Source organism: Lactuca serriola, chromosome 6, assembly GCF_051521515.1.
Source record: "Lactuca serriola cultivar US96UC23 chromosome 6, Lser_US96UC23_V15, whole genome shotgun sequence".
Taxonomy (NCBI): Eukaryota; Viridiplantae; Streptophyta; class Magnoliopsida; order Asterales; family Asteraceae; genus Lactuca; species Lactuca serriola.
In genome coordinates this window covers 21,352,358-21,373,405 of record NC_136413.1, presented here as the reverse complement: position 1 = coordinate 21,373,405, position 21,048 = coordinate 21,352,358, and the positions used below count along the sequence as shown (strand labels likewise).

At 35.2% G+C, this 21,048-nt stretch overlaps 1 non-coding gene across 1 annotated transcript; it reads right to left on the bottom strand.

Moving 5' to 3' along the window:
* Positions 1-11,471: 11,471 nt before the first annotated feature.
* Positions 11,472-11,574, bottom strand: LOC145060721 (U6 spliceosomal RNA). Its single transcript, XR_013686908.1, has one exon. It is a non-coding gene; the product is annotated as a U6 spliceosomal RNA (small nuclear RNA).
* Between the last annotated feature and the right edge of the window lie 9,474 nt (positions 11,575-21,048).

Here is a 21,048-nt window from a genome sequence, read left to right as displayed (position 1 = left end):
GTCAAAAAGACTTTGTACATGATAGTACTTCTGGCACATTATAGTACTCCGGTATGCGAAAGAATTGTACCCGAGAACATAATAGTACCCTGGCACAAGCAGCACCCAAGACACAGAGCTTTGAAAAATACTTCGTACATAAAATGTACTTCTGTACGTAGGACGTACTCCACCGATCATCAATCTCACCCACACGTACTCTTAATAAGAGACTACCCAAATTCCAATCTTAATTGAACTAAACATCCCATTTAAGTCTTAACCCATCACTAGGCAAACCTACAATGTTTATAATCAATTTTTGATACTATCTCCGTTTAGGAAACGCTAACTAGTGAATACTTAACACAGGGTTTTAAGTAATAGTATCATATATACACATCTTAACACATATTGAACCATATCTGATTCGCCCGTTGTATATTATCAAATATATCTAACACGTATTTCGGACAATGACAAATACTTCACATACATATGTATATTTCATATTATAATCAATACTTTTATTTAAAATCACGTTCCTAAAAGGGACTATACACATGATACCTTATCGAATGAATACGTAGTTCTAAAATACATAATCCGTACTCTCGGATCTTAAATTTTCCTCATTACCTAATCCATGTTCCCGGATCTAAAACTAACCTCTTGATCTGATCCATACTCTCGGATCTAAAACTAACCTCCTGATCTGATCCATACATCCAGATCTAAAACTAACCTCCTGATCTGATCCATACATCCAGATCTGAAACAAGTTTATCTCTTTATCCTTTTATCTCATGGTCCAACCCATCTTTTATCACCTACCAACAACCTCATCTGCTCATGTTCTACCCAACATATTTTTGGATACAAAATACATATATAGTTTAACTCATTAAAACTTATATAATTCATCCATTCCACAATCATCTCAAATAAACAACAATATATTATACACATAGCACGTATTTCGTAGCAAATACTTAATATTTATGTGTTAGATGAAAGTGACCACACACTCACTTGATTAGAAGATGATCGGACAACACTACGACTTGTAGAAGTAGTTTTCTTCGGTAGATTTGGAAGATCTTCACAAAAAAATTGGCTTTTTGTGGGCAAATATTCAGCTCGGGAATCTCACTTCTCGGGATCTTCGGGGCTTCGGGACTTCTTCGGGGCTCGGGAATGATATCGGGGCTTCGGGATATTTCTTGCACGAAAAACGATGCAAAAACGCGAGAGAAAGGGAAGAAATGAGCAAAGAACTCGGCTGCCCTCGACTTCCTTTTATAGGGGGCTGAAACAACGAATTACGTTGGGCGTAATTCTATGTTAAGCTGGGCGTAACCCGAATAAGTCCGGTGACTCCCCCCCCTGGATAATATCGGATTTTATAATTAAATTAAATACTTTAATTATTTAATAAACTTCAAAAATTCATATCTTCCTCATACGAACTCCGTTTTCGATGTTCTTTATATCACGCGTAGGTGAGACTACGCTCTACAACTTTCGTTTAGACTCCGTCGGCTAATTTTGAATTTATTTTTATTATACTATTTTAGTAGGACGAGACAGGAAAACTTCGTTATAAATTCATAACTTCTTCATCCGACGTCCGTTTTCGCCTATATTTTTATCGTTTCACTACAATTAACGAGATCTTCGATTCTCGTTTTGATTGTTTCGGCTAAAACCGCTCGGTCTCAAATCGAGTATTCGGGTTGCATTCTGCTAAGTCGAAACTTCAGAAAATAATAACTTCCTCATACAAAGTCATATTTGGACATTGTTTTTATGCACGCTCTCGGTTTAACGAACTCTACGACTTTTGTTTAGATCACTAAGGCTAAATATTGCTCCAACATAAATTCACTTTTTACGTCATTCAGCGTCGTGTCGGTTCTGTCGCGAAACTTCGACAGGTCATAACTTCTTCGTTATAACTCGGATTTCGGCGTTCTTTATATGCACGGAAACCTTGTAACATATATATAACTTAGTTAAGATTATTCATTCTAAATAATCTTTCATCAAAAATTCATTTTTGACGCCTATCGTCTCTAAATTGACTAGCCCGGATCTATGGGCGTTACACTCACTGCCCCTCTGATTCTCTTGTTGCGACTGATAGAACAAGTCAATGCCCAAAATTGGCTACTGATCACTGATACCAAACATATTAAACAATCCTGATCATACAACAAGGAATGAAAGGATAACATCACACCAGGGACCCATCCATTGTACTGCAATCAAAATCCATCTGAACAATGAACTCTTAATACCTTGTCCTCAGACACAAGAAAAAGATCATGCTTGCTCAGAAGTATCCTCTGACACCTAACAATCATAAACCTCAGCTCCCTTATCAAATATCCCTTTCAACACTGGGCACCAGGTCATCTCCCGATCCAACAGTTGAACCTCCAATGGTTACCCATTGCATACCCCAAAACGTCTCACTGACTTCCTTCTCCTACTAACTATTTCAGCCCAGTGTGACACACAAGTCACGAAGTTCGCTTTACCACAAGCGAATAATACAACCCCAACTGAAATCGTCTCACCCTCGACCTATATCGTCTACTACTCATTAGCTCCATACGTCTCGCGGTCCTTCCCATACAAACGAACTGGCCCATACATGTCTAAGACATCAGATGACACACAATACCCCTCTAAAGGAACCGAACTCTAAGTCCGAAATCTCATTTCACCTTCACAATACACCACTAGTGCCAACTAAAACTCGAGAGTCTGATTCAACCACAGAATCTGGAACCACTCATTTCCAATCTGGTACTGAACTCATGACCCAAGATTCGTGAATTTATGCACACCCCATATATCCAATCCCTTCCGATTACGATGATCCCTTCTCAACCCTGGATATAACAATTCTCGGCTGATACGGAGACCCCAATTTCGCTCCTGGTACGGAAACCAAGTTCCCACAGACTCAAATGATAAGGCTACCCAAGCCTAGGAACTCCTCTGTGTCATGCTCTGACTAGTGAATACTACGGATCCCTGTAGATTCACAACGCTTCTCCCTCTTATTCTCCAACAACTGAAAACTACGATTCCCAGCAGTCCCACAATACTCTCCTGTTGATCATCAAAAACTACGACTCGATGTAGTTTCATAATTCTCTCCCTCTATCCAGTGAAAGCTATGGCTCCCCGCAGTTTCATAACACTTTCTCACTGCTTGGTGAATACTACGGCTCCCCGCAGTATCACCACACCCTCTTGCTGACTGGTGGATACTACGACTCCCCGCAATATCACTACATTCTCTGGCACGAACTCATGGATGCTATAGCTCCCCGTAGTCTTACAACACTTTCTCTTACCACCCTACAATCTCGTCTTCAATTCGACGATACACTATGTTCACTAACTCATGCTCCACGACTCATTGTAGATAGGTGCACACACCCATCCAAAAATAAGCGTCTATACTCCTGACGGCAACGCCATAACAATACCCCTTCCCCCATTTTTTTCGTTGCAATTCACATTCTTAAATAATCTCGCATGACGCCAGTTAGCCGAAAGGCTCCCACTGGAACCATAGATACTTGATACACCACTTTCCATCTCTTAACTTAAGACTCAAAATAATCTGAAATTTAGGACATCATACACGGATACCTCGGTACACCATCACAGAATCTCACGATGTCTTACCTCAACCACCAATCTCATACTCACGACATCATTCTCAGATACCTCATTGCCCCCTCAGAATCTCACAACTGATCTTCCTCTCGCACCACTTGTAACCTCATAATATTCCATCTCTCAATCTGGAACACAGAGGCATCGCCAATGACTCAGAACACGTTGACGAAAATCTGAAGCTCCACCCTATACTGATCGCTACCCATACTAAACTACTCATAACGGCTCTATTGGTTGGCAAATAAACAGATGTCCCTCCTGGAGTATAGATCACAATCTATACCTATACCTGCAATCTCTGTCACTGCACCCTGAATTCAATGACCCAACCACACTCGAACTCAACATTCGAAAACCCGAAAAATCCCTAGCCACAATAAATTCCGTGACCAACAGCCACCTGCCGTGGATTCGCTCATCCTTTCTTAAACACATACTCATACATCTTCCCATCTGTCACCTCGCCTCATCCACCAATAACCCAGGTCTCATGTGTCCGCACCATAGATCTCCATAACCATTTCTCTAACCACACTTGAACGGATTGCTGATCCCCTCAAAATAATACCTAATTCTCCCCCACTCAGGGTTCGAACCATCACAAATTGGCATACCAACAATCTACTCCATAGACTGTTTCACCAGATGCATCATACTTGACTCTTGGAACGTACCACACAATCATTCAATGATCTTCCCGATGGAAATCAAGAAAATCTGAATATCCTGTAACCCAAACAAAAATCTCAGAATCCACCCTACGTGACTGCCTCTAGTCATCTCGAAGCCTCAGACCGACACACCGCCGGATACCCCAACTGATCCAAATTAGTCCTGACTCTCAGTCTGGAAATAATGCACCATCACACACCTCTTCCCTGATTCCTCGACCATCCTCCCATCGCGGGAGTCATAAACAAGCAAGGGACCTCACTCTCACAGTCAATACACAACATTAACAACGAGGGTTACCGCCCTGATATACTCCTCTTAATCACTTGAAACTGTTGCTAGAAGCATGCCTCCCTCAATAAGGCACCTCCTTGATCTCTTCCATATTAGTCCCACTAATGACTTTTTCATGGTATTAGAAATACCTCGCAACAAACATAATGCCCAAATACTCCAGTGAAAAGGTCGCAACCAATGCTACCCCACAGGGTTTACCTCCAAGATCAGAAACCGAAAGCCTAATATCACTTCTACTTCTCACAAGAATGAAAAATAGCGCAACTCTAGTCATAGAAAGTGATATCCCCACTATCGGCCGATTGCTCAACTTAGACCTCAACTCTCCATAAGGCACCATCTCTACTCATCCCCGAGTCTTGCGACTCCAATTGGCATCTCACTAGTAAAATCTCCCGAAAGCTAACTCAATTTCCCTTCCAAGGTACGCTCTATTGAGACTCGCTCAACATGGCCCTCAAGGCCCACACTCTATAACATCTTATCCCAGTCTAATCAATCACAACTAGATAACTGGTAAAACCGAAGCACTAACCACCACAAATCATGATACTCAAACCATGTGATCATCTCTCGACCTACCACGAATCATGGTACCAGAACCATGTTATTTCCTCTCAATCTGCTACGAATCATGGTACCCGAACCATGTTATCTCCTCTCAATCTGCTACGAATCATGGTACCTGAACCATGTTATCTCCTCTCAATCTGCTACTTAGAACCTATGGAATTCTCCTTGTTTCAAGTATGGGTCCTCTGTTTTCAGTAGTACATGACCATACTACCAGCCATATCTACCCATACTTTCCACATGGATCGTTCCAAATTTCCTAAGTAGCTGCTCAACTTTCTTGATCACCAATCTCGTTACACACACTCGCCCTCCAATGCATACTCTTCCCCACAGCGTACTCATAAGACTCAAATTACTCACTAGGCTCCCCTAGGTTCTCACACTTCTCTGCCATCATCTGCTGAAGAACTCCTTATAATTCCAGCCATCTACCTCTTGAATATCTTCATACTCACTCGGTAGCTCACTCCCATTATCAAGAGTTCCACAAAGCACAAAGCAAGCAACATTCGGGCATCGAATAACCTCCACTGATACCAACACACCACTCGAGCACACAACCCCACTTGATCTACTCATGACTCAAAGGCATCACTGAACTCAGGCTGTCTCACCTCTCATGGTATATAATTACTCTTCTTAATAGACTCCTCAAATGCTCATCTAGGTATCTCTCCTAGATTATCCCTCGACTAAGAACTCCTTCACTAAATGATTCCTGCTAGATACTCTTACTCAACACATACTCAGGGCACATAACGGATAGCAACAATCCCTAAGCTAAGGCATCACAAATCAGGCATCTCTAGCCCTAAACATGAATTACCTAGCCTATCCTCTAGCATGCATAATGATATCTCATAACATCTCATCAATATTTCATAAAGTCAACAATTTTTTTGGTATTTTGGGAAATCACCGTTCGGGCTCTGGCTGATCGTACACATTGCTCCTTCTCGTGACTCCATAATTGTTTGATTAAAACCCAAAATCCCCGTAACATAACTCTATCATTGGTGTGTATAACCAAGCTGGTGCATTCCCGTGATCCTAAGAAAACCTGACACACGTAACACACAACACGGTAAGCATAAAGCTTAGTGAGTTCCCCAAAATACCACATACACATATTAGCCACTCGAGGCTATACCTCTGTAAGACCCTCCGGTCTATATATCTCAGTGGGACACTCCAGTCTCATGGCTCGTTGGACCCTCTGGTCCGGTCTGTAAAGCTCCGCATAACATAAATCACAAAGACATAATGCACAAGATGATTCACAAAAGCATAAGGCAGGATAACATAATACTCAATGTAAGCACATATGATCCTCCAATCACACATAAGTACCACTCTAGGTAAAGTATAGTGAAAAGACTCACCTTGCAAGCAAGCAATTAACCTCGCACCTAAATCTCGAACTAGCATCCGCCTATCACAAAGGATGAATATCTCTAATTAATACTCTTTTTCACGACTCTAATAACCAAAGGCTATTATTTCTCTCTCTAACTCTCGAAGTGGATAAAAGACCATTTTACCCCTCCATTGTCTTCATTACTTATGTTTGACCAAACCCTACAGTCAAAAAAAATCAACTCGAGTCAACAGTCCTTGTTTGACCCGACTCGCCGAGTCCACTCGTTTCCTCAAAAGCCTCATGAAAACAACTCAACTCACCGAGTTACAGCATGCTCAAATTCATCGGAATAAACCCTAACCGACTCGTCAAGTCGGCTCATTGACTCGTCGAGTCCCTTAAGTCAAAATTCTCACTCAGAAGTTTCAAGGCAGAAATGTTACTCCATACTCTAGATTTGGCCTCCTAAAGCTCGAATATCACGTAAAGCTTGCAACTTTTCGTTCATGCATGGCATATGGGCTCAATAATGCCAATACAAGCTCTTAAAAAAAATTTGGTGCTTAAAAGATTGCCTCAAGCTACATAAAGCTTGGGTCTTTAGGCTCAAAAGACCTCCTACAGTCCCAATCTGAGGTTTCAACCTCAGGATATGCTCAAGGGACTCAATAACTCAAGGTGGATGGGAGAAAACCCTAAAAATTTCCCCCAAACCAAGATCTACACCAAGAATGATCAAGTTAGCATCTTTTACCTCCATCATAGGCTAACCACTGAAGAATCTCTGGATCCAAACATCCCTCTCTGGTCCAAGCCAAGATGCTCTCCAAATCTTCTCCCAAAGTTGCACAAGAACACGCAAATTAGTCTCTTTCTCTCTCAAAATGGATGGAACCGATCTAGTATTTCTCACAGGGGTCTCTGGAGATAAGGGATCTCTGGAGATAAGTGAGGCGCAAATGAGGGCTTAAGGCCCTTTAAATAGGACACAAACCCAAAAAATTAGGGTTTCACTGCCCAGCACCTACTCAGCGAGTCGGCTCCCTAACTCGTCGAGTCCATTCATTAAACCCACACGGATAACTCGATTCTACTCGACGAGTTGGACTCACAACTCGTCGAGTTGCTCCATAAATCTCAGAATTACTCACACAATAATATACCTGAAAAATCCGGATGTTACACTTTTATTATTAAATTACACAAGGCCTCCAAATTCTTGGGGTCGGCCCTGTGTTTAAAGGTGCTCCTACTTATATAAAGGTCCACCTAGTTGTGTAAATGTGTTATTTTGGTGTAAATATGATCTCTTGGAGTAAATGTGTTATTGAGAAGGTGCTTCTAACATGGTAATGGTGTCCGAGGTCCGGTGGCCATGCACATATCTCAATGATGAAGGTTCTAGAAGTAGCTGCATGATGACATGTGATTGGTTGATATCTTTATCGGCCTATAGGCTAACGGGGTTGAACCATTATAGTTTTAGGTCTGATCCATAGTCTATAAATAGAAATATATGCTAGTCATTTATTTGTATCTTGAATTCTAGTGAGTAGACCGAATTTCTGTTGAATTATATTTGTAATCTCTGTTTGAGAACTCTTGAATAATAATACTCCTTACTTTCGGACGGAAGTCACCTTGACTAAACCAAATAAATATTATGTATTTTTGTATATGTGTATGATTTCATGAATTATCCTCTTCATAATATTATGTTTGATGTGTGTTTCATAAAATCTTCAATTTATCGTAATAACTAAAAAATGACAAAGCTTGTCGTATAATATAATAATATAATGTTACTTAATTCAGTCCAATCAAATATAATCTGATCATATGTTTATCCTGTAATAGTTTTCACGACATTGACACTATATTACGTGGTTGGCGAACATTGTTTGTAGACAAAATTTCATTAATGGTCCTTGTGATTTTAAAAAATTAAAGATTTTAGGTGTTTTTTCGGACATATATGGTGATTATGGTTTTAATTCCTTATAAGTTAAGTCTCTTACCCATTTAGAATAACTTTTATACTCTTATTTTTTATTTTTTATATTTTCCTTATTTTTTATTCATATTTTTTTAATTCTAGTATTTTTTTACGATTAAATCAAAGAGGGTCCCACACTCCTTTATACCCCAAGCCTGCTTTTTCATTGGAGATCCCAAATATCCAAATATTGTAAATATCTTAATACTGTTGGAGTTAGATTTGTGTTTGTCATTGTCGGATTGTTGGAAATGGAAGGTAGTCGCTACTGATTTCTATATCCTATTTCAAAATATAAAGAACATGTATTTAGTCTTCATTATATTTAAATGTAATTAATGAAACAAATCATCAAACATCTTCAAGACATAATTAATGATTACAATTTTATAATCATTAATTAATGTATTTTATTTTTAATTATGATAATATTATACATAATTAATATTTATTACATGACCTTTCTATTCTAAAATGTCATATTCTTAGAACTCCTAATTAAAAACTAAATATAATCTATCATGTTACTTGTCAACCAATTAATTTTAAATTTTAAAATTTTCACTCTAGTTATATTAAATTAATAATTGATTCTTCATTTTAAATTTTAAATTTTAAAATTTTTCATTCTAATTATATTAAATTAATAACATTAAGTTAAAAAATAAAATAAAATTAATACAGATTATAAAGTGATATAACTTCACATATTTATTTAAATTAATAATTATAATTTTATATAACTAAAAGAAATATCTCTTAAGTAATAATTTATTTAAAATAATTGATTAGTAATTTTGATTTTTTAATATGAAAGTTTAATTAATTTTATAACCATGATTCTTACGAGTTATAAATTAGTATAATTTATAATTAATATTTTAATTAATGATTCTTATATATGTCATTAAGACACATATTAGAAAATCCCTTAAACAAATCAGAAAGAAAAGAAAACCGAATTGTTGGAATTGGGATTTAATTCCAGCAGAGAAAAGGACCCCAATCATGGTAAAATAGTAATATAGACCAAGTTTATAAGAAAACAAAACCATAAGGATCAATCATGTAAAAATTTAAATTGAGGAATCACATAAAAAATGCTTAAAGACTGAATCTGTGATTTTTTATAACACCATGGACATTTATGTAATTTAGTCATGTTTATATAGGTGGTCGGTAATAAAGATTGATTGGTCTAATTTGTGACAAAGAAGGTGGTCCATAACACAAGTAAAATATCAAATATTGTGGCCATAATTTTCACGTGAATTTGCGGAATAAAAGTTTCTTCAAACAATTGAATGTTTTTAAACTTATATAATTTATGACACTATTGTCTTTTGGAATAAATTCTTTTGTTTTTATTAATATAAATTTATTGTTTGAATAGATAATATCCTATTTCTTTCTTCATAACGTATATCCCCACGTTGTAAATATCATTTTTATCTTACATGATGAATTATTGCGATATACAAATAGTGATATCTTAAATATACGGTTGAGGACTAGTACAACTAGGGCCAGGTAGTTTCGATAAACTGATAACTATGTTTATGTATATAAGTGTATGAATTATGATTGAAGTAAATAAAATAGACAATACCTAAGGGCGAATAACCTGTGTCGGTAACCAAGATGTTAATCAATCTTGTAAAAAAAAATGCATCGTATACAGTAGTCATTGAAATGACAATACGAATTTATCAGTGGTTGAGAAATGGCTTGTCAATGATATATATTGTCCCCCATGAAATTATAATTGGCATGTGATTCGTTATTTTTAGTGGCATCCAATTTTACCAAATGTCTAAATTTCTAAAATCCGCGGTGAATATTTACCCTTGTAACTTGTAAGCATGGTCGGACCTAGGGTGACAAGTGCTTATACATTTAAAAAAGAGATAATGACTTAGGAGGGTAATAAGGTTTCCAATTTGTCCGTATTAGGTCACTAAGGTTTTTTTTTTGTGCGTATTAGACCAATATGGTTGTTATTACCGTTTAGAAATAGTCATTTTACCGGTTTTAACCAATATGGTTGTTATTACCGTTTAGAAATAGTTATTTTACCGGTTTTAACCGGTAAAATGACTATTTCTAAACGGTAATAACAACCATATTGGTCTAATTAGCACAAAAAAAAACCTTAGTGGCCTAATACGGACAAACTGGAAACCTTATTACCCTCCTAAGTCATTAACCCTAATTGTTTAGAAAACATGTTTACTAATCAATGTGACTGATTTGTTTGACTGAAAATAGTTGTTTCCATTTAAACTTATCTCACAACCCTTCCAGAATTTCTAAGTCCAGAAACTCATATGATTGATGATCTTCATTACATAAATATGCAACATTTTATCAATAACTTCTTTTTTGTCATTTAAATGTTTACATGAACACATCCATATGTACAAAAACAAAATCTCACTTTGATACCTCCCATCAATGTCTACATTTGATAACGAATGGAAATGTAAAACCAACAGGGACTTGTAGAGGATGTCTATTATCAATTATTTTATAAAAAGCATAACCACAACATGAACTAAGAAACTGAAGTTGCAAAATGAATAAAAAATCCAGCACATAAACAAATACATACATACTATATACAACACATAAACGAAAGTTTATAAAGCATGAAACTTAATGGCAGGAAAAGTAAAAAATTTAAAGGGGACTTTATAGAAAGAAAGGTCACCCTTACTTGCCACAAATGGTTGAAGACATCAACAAGAAGATCAATCTGACCATAGAATCCACATGTTGTCTGATCATGACTTCAGTAGATGAACTATTGAAACATAAGAATTGCAATTGAACTCCATTAGCATTTGAAAAAGGAATTAGGGTTCCAGAGAAGACGACGAAGGGTTAGAAAAAAATTTGGACCATTTCTCGATTTGTGTGTGTCATCCTTGCTCAGGGGCCATGCTAATCTTCTCTGTATCGTTCCAATTTTATCGGATGTCCCCAAAGGGACAACTATAAATGAAGAGCTTCCCCATATAGAGGAGTAGCAGGTTATATGGGACGACGCGAGTTCTAAACGAAGTAGTTTACTATTGATGGTCATATATTCTCAATGTCTTTAAAATTAGGGTTAATGACTTAGGAGGGTAATAAGGTTCCCAGTTTGTCCGTATTACGTCACTAAGGTTTTTTTGTGCGTATTAGACCAATATGGTTGTTATTACCGTTTAGAAATAGTCCTTTTACCGGTTAAAACCGGTAAAAGGACTATTTCTAAACGGTAATAACAACCATATTGGTCTAATACGCACAAAAAAAACCTTAGTGACCTAATACGGACAAACTGAAAACCTTATTACCGTCCTAAGTCATTATCCCTTTAAAAAATTCGGCTTGATGTTAATTTCATGAATAAATAGAAAATAGAAAAAATTAAAATTAAAATAATAGTAATAATAATAATCAACTATTTTGTTTTATAAAATGTTAGAAAAAGTTACTAATATTAATATGTTTTCTTTAAATTACTAATTATACATTAATAACATTAAATATATATATATATATATATATATATATATATATATATATATATATATATATATATATATATTACTTTAAATTCATAAATATTTAAGAAAAAAAAATTGTACACCGCCACAATACAAAAATCTCAAAAATGATTAAACCGAAAAAAGTAACAATATACTTTGGATTTGGATTGATAGTATCAAAATCAATTAAAATATTGATTGGAGAAAGAACTGTGAATATGAGAGTTTTTAACCAAAATGGGATTATTGAAAAAGATATTTATTAATTTAGTGTACTTTGAAAAATATTTACCAAAATAGTGTTTTTCTTCATTTTTTTTTTTTATTTTTCAATATTCCTTATTGTTTTTCTATTTATTTAAAATATTTATCAATTTAGTATACTTTGAAAAATATTTACCAAAATAGTGTTTTTCTTATTTTTTTATTTTTCAATATTTCTTATTGTATAAAACCGTTTGTTATTAGATATGGATAATTAAGAAGTTGGTTGAATTATGTATTTTAGTGTTATTTAGTATTAAGATAATTACGAAGACCTTGTCATTGAATTTGGTGATTGATGATGATTACAATGATATAATTAGTTCGAAATTAGACGATATTTAGATTAACAGGTTTAATTGTAAACATCATACAATTTATTAGTTTTATGTGAAAGTATGTATGAAAAACACATTTTATAATGATATAAACAAAAAAATATTATATATATATATATATATATATATATATATATATATATATATATATATATTGTAACGTATATGGAACGTCTCATTTTCACAAACAAAATTTTCATTTTAGTTAAGGTAAAATATCATTTCATAAAAACCCAAGTTGGAAAATCTCATTTGTTCTAAAATACAATTGTTTGAAAATCAGAATAATATGATAAATGTGAAATATCTAATGATGTTGTTGAGTGTGTACAGTCATGTCTTCAGCTTCCCACGATCATCAATGTTACCTGAAAACATTTAATCCGCAATTATAAGTCAAAGTTCAATGAGTTTCCCCAAACTATCACATACAACCCAATATAATAAACAACTATGTGCTATTAACAACTTTGATAACTATTAGTAGTCCCGGGGACTACCAATAGTCCAAGGGGATCCCATCAGTTGTAACGTCCGTAGATCAGGGCTAGTCAATTTAGAGACGTTAAGCGTCAAAAATGACTTTTTGATGGAAGATTATTTTAAAAGAATAATTTTAACTAGGTTGTAGTATATGTTACTAGGATTCCGTACATATAAAGAACGTCAAAATCTGACTTCGTATGAGGAAGTTATGATTTTTCTAAGTTCAACTTAGCGGTATGCAGCCCGAAATACTCGATTTGAGATCGAGCGGTTTTTAGCCGAAGCAATCTAAACGAGAATCAAAGATCTCGTTGTTGGTATCGAAGCGATAAAAAGTTAGGCGAGAACAGACGTCAAACGAAGAAGTTATGAATTTATAACGAAATTTTCTGTCTCGGCCTATTAAAATTAAATAATAAAAATAAATTCAAAATTAGCCAACGGAGTCTAAACGAAAGTTGTAGAGCGTATTCTCACCTTCGTGTCGATATAAAGAACGTCGAAAACGAAGTTCGTATGCGAAAATTATGAATTTCTGAAGTTCGGGGCGCGAAACCCCAAAACTCTCAGCCACCACGACGTGGTAAAAGTGTCACGACGTGGCAGGAGCTCTGGAGTCTGTCAGACCCACTTGCAATGACGCATGCAGTGACGACCCAGCCACCACGACGTGGTAAACCGTACCACAACGTGGCAAAGGCAAATTTTGCCCTATTAATAGATTTGAAGGGCCAGCCGAGTTTGGTTGCTCAAATTCTCTCATCTCAATCATATTACCTTGATTTACGTGCAAAGAAGTACCCCCGAAGCCCCGGTATCATCCCGAGACCTGAAGCAAGTCCCGAAGCTCGAAGATCCCGTGAATTTAAAAACAAATTTTTATCTGTATTTTTGGGACGTTACAAATTGGTATCAGAGCCTTGGTTAGAGGGATTCGGCATACTCTCAGGTGTGTCTGGACTCAAATCGAGGGTTTGGCAGATTTTACATAAAAATAAACATTTTAATCAAAGGATTTTAATAAAAGAAAAAGGGGTGCGATGCGTGCAATCAGCCGAGCTCAAGTAAGTCTTCCCAAAATACCCATACATGTTATATGTTTTATGCTATGATATGAGAATTTCATGCTAGATTAGGGGCTAAATATCTACTCAGAAGTGCATGATATAATGTTAGGAGAGATGCCTTTATGTGCCTATTTGTATGAGCTTATAGATTCGCATGCTAGTATCAGATCAGTTACTTGTTAGGATGGCCTATATAGGTTATGTTCTGGATTGAATTACTTGATGCTCGAATGTTGCATGCTTTTTGATTTAGGAAATTTTGTTGGTACTAACTAACTAGTGGATGAATGTGTTGGAGAAAATTTTAGAAGGGTAGGTTTAACTCTATTGCGCAACTCTTGTTTGAGTCAAACCGTTGTAGTTTGGGACCTGTCATTCGAAGAATTATCTAGTACTGATAGTATGTAACTGTGTTCATGTAGTAGTTAGGTGGTATTAGTGGAAGTTCCTTCTGCAGCTGATAGCAGAGAGAGGTGAGGAAGGGAGTCCTAGGAAATCCCTGATAGATGCTTTGGTGTGTAGGACACCTTATAGTATGAGGAATGTACTAGTTGGGAAGAGCAACTTGGAGGAGTCGGGGTAGTCCTTGAGGAGGTTATAAATAGGTGTGGAATTTAATATTGGGCCCGTACTACTGGAAGCATATGATTCATACCCGAGACCAGGAAGACCACGATGAAACCAGGAAACTCGAGAGTCTGAACCTTTTTCTGTATTTGCTAATTGTTTGTGTGGTTATGTTTCAATATGTGGTGACATGTCATGGAGCAGGGGGGTCAGGATCAGGATTTGGTGCGGGAACGAGCATCGAACCGACGCAAGTTCATTGCATCTGAGGTTACTAGAGGCATCCTTGATGTGACCCCGGTGATGTCCAAATCAATCAAGGAGGGTATCATCGATCTGATGGAGGATCTCCTTCGGATCTTCATGGCCGATCTAAACGCTAGCCAGTTTGGGGCTCGCACTCTCTCCTTCAAGGATTTCAGGGGATGTGGGGCACTAGATTTCTTTAGGGTGAAGGCCCCCATCACAGCCAGGCGTTGGATAGCTGGCATTGAGTGTGCCCAGATGACGAGCTTCTGCCCCGAGGGGTCGAATGTGAGGTTCGCTGCAGGACGTCATAGGGAGTGAGCCCAAAATTAATGGGAGGAGGTTGCCTATACTTTAGGAGCCCCAGCCAATGAGGCCATGATCTAGCTAGATTTTGTGACCCAGTTTCGAGCAGAGTTTGCACCAGTTGTTGAGGTGCAACAGTTAGGTAGGGAGTTTCTAGACATGAGGCAGACGACTAAGACTGTGGCGGAGATCACCGCCAAGTTCAAAAAGAGATCTTTGTTGGTACCCCAATATGCAGTAGATGAGGGGATGAGGAAGATCCAATATCATGATATGTTGAGATTTGACATTAGGGAGCTCGTTAGTTTTTCTGCCTGCCCGACACTCGATGACATGATATCTAGGGCGCGGGAACGAGAGATTGATTTGGAGCACATAGGGAAGAGGAAGGCAGAGCATGGCAGACGGTTGGGGTTTCAGAGAAGAAAATCAATGTTTCAAATATAGGTTAAAGGTCGGTAGGGTCGAAGCCGTTGTGGCAAATGTGACAGGTCGCATAATGGGTTTTGTAGAGTGGGTGGTTCGAGTTGCTACAAGTGCGGCAAGCCATGGCACTTTAGCAAGGATTGCACTATTGCTATCATCACCACCCATACATCAGACTTGGTTTGCTTTCATTGCAATCAGAGGGGCAACAAGAAGGTCAACTGCCCGAGTTTAGCATCAGGAGGACCAATAGTAGCACCTTGAATTAAAAAGCAAAGTCATTTTTGGGTTGCCCTCAAAGCTAGTAATTGGCATAATGACTTTTTGGAGAGAGAGGTTGATTTATTGACTTATTATAAGATTAATAAATAGCAATAAATAAATTTATTAATATATTAATTAGAAATAATATTATTTAACTAATAATTAATTAGAATTAATTTTGGCATTAATTAGATTAATTAAAAGTGCAATGACCTAAGCTATAATTGTTCAGTAGTTGAATAAGAGAAGGATTCTAGATCCTTCCTAGGGTTGGCGAAAATAGGGAGCATCCTTAGGATTTCTAGATTAATCGTTAATGATAATTAGGAATGTGGAAAATTACCTAATTTAAAATAATATTATTATATTCAAAGTAGGGCTTCTAGGGTTTTCTTGTTCAACTATAAAATAAGCCAAAGAACTACAATTTTCGGTCACTCCTTTCATAAGAAGAAAAGCTGAAAATCCATCCTCCCCCCTCTCTCCTCTTAAGTCTTCTATTGCTAGGGTTTTGGTACAAACCATTAGAGGAACGAGATTTCTAGTGCTTGCTTTCTAAAGCTAGTTAAGGAATGAATTGTTTGATTATTTACTACAATAATCAAAAGGTACGTAAACCCTAAAACCTTTGTAATTTCGGTTATAGTAAGGCCTTGTTAGGTTTCTTGATGTTTAATTGTTTGTTGCTATCAATAGAGAAAACTTAGATCCAATAGGTTGCATATGAACTTACAGGTTAAGTTTTTCCGCCACACACACACACATATATATATATATATATATATATATATATATATATATATATATATATTGTAACCTATAAAACCTATCAATAAATGAGCCCATTCTAACATGCAAATGGGCCCATCCCAACATACATATAAATAGGCCCAACCCAACATGCAAATGGGCTCAACCCAACATACATACAAATGCAAGAGTAAAAAAAACTAGCATCTTACACACTATAATGAGAAAACTCACCTCCATCCTAAAGACAAGATAAATCACATACTCAAGCCAACGATATCAAGTCTCATCTTGCTAAACATATACATAATAAAACCCTAATTAAAAATTAAAGTAATTACTAACTCACAAAAGGCCTAGGCTCACAATTAAACCTCCTTCGGGCAAAAGTCAAACTGGTCAAAAAGTCATTGGTCAACCCTCAGTAGACTTACGCTCAGCATAGCACACTAATCTAGGCTCAACGTAGAGATACGCTTAACGTACAGAAAGCTACGTTCAGCGTAGAGCTACGCTTAGTGTACAAAATGTTACGCTCAATGTAGACCCCCTGTTTCCCAAAAACTTCTATTCAACTCTTAATACAGCAAGCCAAGATCATAAGGACTAACTGTTGGTATAAAAGAAAGTCTTAAGAGATGAGTTTGTATGTATGCTTCTATTAGTTTATGTTCATCTTTTGTACTAAGTGTTGGTATAAAAAGAAAGGCTTAAGAGATGAATTTTGGCTAGTTGTTTACTCACTTATTTCTCCATAAAATGGCATGCATTTTTCAGAATTGGTATGTTCTCCCTCTCTTCTTCTTTCTTCCATTTTGGTGCTAGAAATGAAGGCTTTAAAGTTGCTTCTCTTTAAGCACTTATTTGGTATAAGTCTTAAAGCTTTTTATACAAGTGTTTACTAGCATATTTTGGTGGTTCAAAGCTTACTTGGTGGATACATTTTAAAGAACTTCTACTTGGAGTTTTATAAGTTATTTTCATCAACTTTCTAATTGCCAAAAGGAACCAAAGTCATCAAAGGTTATTATACTTTCTTCTTCTTTGGTTATGGTTAATCTTTCTAAGTTCTTGCAAAATGATCCTTGGTGGGTATTAAATGGTTTTAGTTTATTCAAACACAATTGCTTTCATTGTTAATTATGTCAAATTTTTAGACTAAAATTGGACTGTTTTTAAATAAAAACCCAACAATGCAATCTCATCATTTGAACCCTTGACTAGGTAACGTTGGAAATCATTACCAAATGATTTAGCTTTTCTTTGTTTTTTGCTTCTTCTAAGCTCGGATGATTTATTTGAATCAGGTATAACTTCCTTAGTAGTTCCATTGGAACTTGGAACCATATCCTTTGGTCTAGGTATGGATGAAAACCGATTTTCATCAAATATTGCATATCTTGATTCAATAACAGTGTTAATTGAAATAGAAGAATTAGGTTCTATAACATAAAACCTATAAGCCTTAGAATGCTCAACATATCCGATGAAGATACAATCAATACATCTTTCACCCAAAGTCTTCATCTTTGGTTCACTCAGTTTTACAACTACCCGACAACCCCAAACTTTAAGATATCCTAAGTTTGGTTTTATTTTTTTACCAAAGTTCAAAGGGAGTTATCTTTTTCTTTTTGTTTGGAACTCTATTTAGAAGAAAACAAGTTGTTATCATAACTTCTCCTAATAATCCATCACTCTAACCTGAATTTGACAACATAGAATTCACCATTTCCTTTAGAACCCTATTTTTCCTTTCAGAAATCCCATTTTGTTGAGGAGTATATGGAGTCGTTATTTCATGTATAATTCCAACATATTGGAAATAACCAAGATCATAGTACTCACCACCTCGATCAGTACGATGTCTTTTGATTAAATCATTTTGTTGCAATTCAACTTCTTTTTTAAAAAATTTAAATTTATCAAGGGCTTCACCCTTTCTACCCTGATCCTCAAAAAGGAGCTACCGCTTGACCTCGTCCCTTGACCGGTCAACGAGGTCACCTTGGACCTCACCAGGGTCGCTGCCCCTTGGAACCCCGTACCCAGAGGCGCTACCCGCGGACCCCCGTATTTCTGAGTTTATATTTATCACTCCTAATGTGCACTCCACGCCACCAAAATATGTTGATAACACTAAAATCACCAACAAATCTTAACTTTTGCAAATTGACAACTTTGGTCCTTATAACATAACATTTTCAATTTGACTCTATTAAGCTTATAATTTATGCCTATCATTTTTACCATATTCTTGTTTATAACTTTTATTTATGTATTTGTATATTATTATTATTATATAAAAAAATGTATTTCATTGAAAATGACGATAATTGAGTCTCATTTTTATGATTGTTATAATATGTATGGTTAAGACAAATATATATATCAATATGTAGAGAGAATTTAATCGCCATCAACCATATATTCAAATTTATATCGTGTATTAAATAATAAAAGTTTATGATAGAAAATGATACTAATAATCTTGAAAAATATAAAGATAAAGTGTATTATGGTTATTGTTAATGAGTTATGGTGACATGCCACCCCGTAAAATAAAAACCTTGAAAAATATTAAATAAAAAAATAACAACATACTTTTGGATCGATAATATGGAAGTTGAATATTTATTCGTGACAAATGACATGAGATTCTTCTATTATTTTATGTAAGTCGCTTAGTATTTTATACGAATAAATAAAAACTTTGTGGAATTATTTATTTTGATGATATTTCGTATTAAGATAGATTATAAACAAATTATCGTTGAATTCGGTGATTTATACAATGGTGTAATTAGTTCTGAAATCAGATGATACTTAGAGTATTGAGATTCAATGAAAATGACATACAATTTTAAATTCATGTGGATACGAAGGTTTGTAAAACTTTTATATTTTAATAGTTTGAAATTCTAAAAATATAATTTATAACAATATGAAAACGTATTTTATAACGACATATAAAAACACAAATTTTGAAACTAAAAATATGTCATTTGTGATATATGTCAGATCGAGACAAATTTATATCATTGTTTAGATAAAAAAAGATTAAGGCTTTATTTTCTTCCTTAGATTGCTTCATTGGGAGGCAACTATGATATAAAGATTCTACTTCTTGTATTTGGCTTTTGATCATCCCATAAAGGTTAAACATACAAACCCTTTATAACTTTGTTTTTGTTGCTTGAATTTTATGAACATAGATCCAATAGCTAGATCACGATGATTTGTAATATTGCTTATGTTTTTGTGTTTGATTTGTATTTTTGTCGAATAAATATTATATGATCCAAAAAATCCATTTTCTTAACATAAATACTCCTATGTAGTGAACATCGATGGTAGAAAAAAAATACTTAATTCTTCTGCTTTAAACAACAAACTTTGAGTTTGTTTTGATTGGATTGTGTTGGAGAAAAAAGAACCCTAACTTGCACTCTTGGGCATAATTGCTAATATATGGTAAAAAAAAAACCTAATGGTATATTTTTAAGTACCCACTTAAAAGATCATTACACGATTAAGTCCTAAGCCATTTTTAGTCCTACAATATGCTAAATTTAAAAGATCATGCTCCACAAACCGTTTACATGTACAAAAGTTGTGGTGTTATATATTTCATTCTACTTTATAATTTCTCTAAAACAAATATAATAATTTTCATTATTAGATGCAATGGTAATGTTTGTTCTATTTTTACTATTGATGCAATGCTAAAGTCTGTCCTAAAACGAAAGGTGTATTTGTAAGTGATATTTTTACTTAATAAATTATTCATCCATTTGAAAATGCATATTTTACAAACTTGTACAATAACTATAATGTGTTGTATATCATGTGGATAAATCAATTTATTAAGGAAAATATTAATTCTTTCTTGTTTATATATCATCAAAGAAAGAAAACCTATAAAATCCCAAAAAAAGTATTACTACGTATTTTTATTTTAAGTTGTAATAAAAACAAGATAACAGTATTATCTTTATAGATGCAAGTTTTGGAATACAGCTCAAGTAACTGTGGATTTTTTACACATGTCAGTCATATTTTTCACAACTATTTAGAATAAATATCATGTAATAAAAACAATATCGATGAGAAAATGCTATTTGTTGTATTTCGTATGGATATAAGAAATTATTGAAGAATAATATCTAAACACTGTAAAATGATTGGTCTTTTTCAGTATGTTTATAAAAAGCAT